Here is a 3232-nt window from a genome sequence, read left to right as displayed (position 1 = left end):
TTTTATAAATATCAGTTTTCAGTGATACTAAATGCAGTTTACATGTGGACGAAAGGACCAAATGCATAGAAAAAGCTGTGTTTTCAAAAATATCCGTGTACATGTGGATGTAGCCCTAGAGAGGATGAAGGGAATTGTTGATTCACAACTACGAGATGAACAAGCAGGCTTCTAACAGAACCGATCATGCACAGATCAGATCACAACATTATGCATCATAGTTGAGCAGTCTTTGGAGAAGGCATTTGACAGTGTGGACCAGGGATGATTCTAGGATCAGAGCTTTGGGGATGCTGAGCACCCGGAGAGTGGCCCAGCCAGGCAAAATAAACCTGTCTCTGTCAGTCCCTGCATCCTTAAATGTTGTCCCGAGTTCTGTCTGACTGTCACTTTGGTGCATTTAAACCCCTGTTCCTCCCTGTCCTCATCGCCTGTTGTCTTCGTCTCCGTTATCAGTCATCATAATTTTACCATCTCTGTGCAAGTCTGCAAATTTCTTTATTAATATAAGATTCTTAAATTCATCAAGTCTCTCTGTGCCTGGGACTCGTCACAAAACATGACATCACTGTTTTGTACATTTTAACACAATTTAATCCCCACATTTGTGAAAGAAAAGCAAAACACTTTTTTGAAAAGTCTGTAAGAAAACCATCAAATCTGATCAAGGTTATTTAAATGCTGCAAAAGAAGAATGGATTGTAATAAAAAAAATACTTATAGTTCCTTAATTACTGGGGGAGAATTATGAATGATGCTCATAGTGAGTAAAAAGTAAACAGTGCATTTTTTGGACAGAGATTCACTTTTAATGTGTTTGTATAATATAATACAGATACATAAAAAACACTCCCAAAACAGAATTATTTCAAATAAATTATTACAAAATATTAATAAAAACTATAAAAATGGAGGCAACTTTGCCTGTGGTAGAATGTATACAATGTATACAATGTATACAGGCACTTACACCTCTGCTCCGCTGTGTCTCAGCCACCATCGCTCTGGCAGCAAGAGTGCTAAAGCCAGAGTAGGGGAGAGGCGAGCTGGAACAAACCACTTTGGGAGGGGGGGTTATCTATACTTTTGTTGTTACAATGTTATGTCGCAAACAAGTACAGTACTGTATGCTTTTTATATTTTTAGTAGTGTGTCACACAAACAGCAAATATTGTCAAAAAAAGTAAGAAATCTTTGGGGGTGCCCCCAAAAATGGGCTGAAATCGCCCCTGGTGTGGACTGAGAGGGCCATTGGAACTTCCTCCAGCATACTACAGCATCCCAGCCAAGATGGTCAACATGATCAAGGGCTCATATTAGGTCATGACCTGAAGAGTAATCCACGAAGGGCAACTCACCAACAGCTTCCAGGTGAAGACCGGAGACCGACAAGGATGCCTGCTTGTCTGTTTGTCGTCATCAATTGGATCATGAAGACTTCCACCAGTGAATGCAGGAATGGAATTTAGTGGACCCTTTGGAGTCAGCTTGATGACTTAGACATTCCTGACGACCTGCCACTTCTTTCTCACAGCCAGCAGCAGATGCAAAAAAAAAAGACCAATGCACTGGCAGCTATATCAGCACATGGTGGACTCATCATCAACAAGAAGAAAACCCAAATTCTCAAGATCAACTCCAATAGCAACAACCCAAGCATCCTTAATGGAAGTCCTCTAGAGCAGCGGTCCCCAACCTTTTTTGCGCCACGGACCGGTTTATGCCCACAATATTTTCACGGACCTGCCTTTAAGGTGTCGTGGATAAATACAACAAAATAAAACTATTACCGGTACCGGAAAAAGAAGATTTATTCATAACACACATGAAAAGACCCAGGGAAACTGAGTTAACGATAAAAACGATAACAAAATAACGCTGAAAACCGATAAAAACCCTGAAAACCATACATTTCACACCTGAGCTTCAACTCTCGCGACCCGGTACCAAACGACTCACGGACTGGTACCGGTCCGAGGCCCGAGGGTTGGCGACCGCTGCTCTAGAGGAAGTACACTGTTTCCCCTACTTGGGCAGCATCATCAACCAACAAGGTGGAACCGATGCAGATGTCAAGGCAAGGATTGGCAAAACAATAGTCACCTTCATCCACATCAAGAACATCTGGGCATCCAACGTGAAGTCAGTACTGCTGTACGGGGATGACACCTGGGAAAAAAAAGACCTCAAAAAAATAAACATTCCTCAATAGCTGTCTCAAAAGGAACCCCCACATTTGTTGGCCAGACACCATCAGCAACATCAACCTATGGGAAAGAACCTGTCGACTCCCAATAGAGGAAGAAATCAGGAAGAAAAGATGGTGCTGGGTAGGGCACACTCTACACAAACCACCAGCCAACATCACCAGGCAGGTTTGACTGCACCTGCAGTGGTTATTACTTAGATTTGCTTCTTTTTCATTTACATTTCGAATTTGATGTTCATCCCAATGTTGTTCATTTATGGCCTTTATTCAGAATCCGGACTAGTTCTGACATCTCTGAATAATGCTTTCTTTATTATCAAAATATATGCACATGATAACCATTTCACAAAAGAAAATTTTATTTTATTTATTGAACCCATGTATTTCTGCACAGGATGTTAACATTTGTCCTAATTCAATAAAAGTATTAGTAGAAGGTTATTTAATTTGTTTATTTTGTGTTTTGGGTCGTTTTTACCCGACTACATGCTAAAGCATAGACATATGGTAAAAAAAAACTTCCTAAAAGTCATATCTTTATTTCAGTTTTATACATTGCACATCACAGATTTTGCTCACAACATGCACAGGGTTTGTACGGGTGCTTGAAATCTTGAAAATGCTTGAATTTAATGTTGCATTTTTTAAGGTTTGAAAAGTGCTTGAATTTCAGATGTGGTGCTTGAAAGTGTAACTGTATTTCATTCACCACAAATAACTATCTGATTGAATAGTTTTCTTATCAGATGGAAAAATAAAATGAGTCGCAAAATGTAAAAGCAAAATTTCCCTGCCTGGGCTGTCTTGCACCTCTGGCTGTATCCCAACTCATGGTCTGCAGCCTCAAAGTACACAGCTTCAATGGTCCTAAAGGGCCGCGTACTCAAAGACCGCTAAGGCCGGAAGTGCGAGGCTTGCATGGGACGGTCTAGCCTCCGTCGAGCTACCCAGGTTGCCTAGCAACCATGATACTAACAGCTGGAAACGTGTCATACAGCTTTGTTTGACAGAAATGAAGGAGAA

This window comes from Pundamilia nyererei, unplaced genomic scaffold (genome assembly GCF_000239375.1).
Source record: "Pundamilia nyererei isolate P.nyererei 1_Seehausen unplaced genomic scaffold, PunNye1.0 scaffold00134, whole genome shotgun sequence".
Classification (NCBI taxonomy): Eukaryota; Metazoa; Chordata; class Actinopteri; order Cichliformes; family Cichlidae; genus Pundamilia; species Pundamilia nyererei.
Note: the sequence above shows the minus strand (reverse complement) of the source record.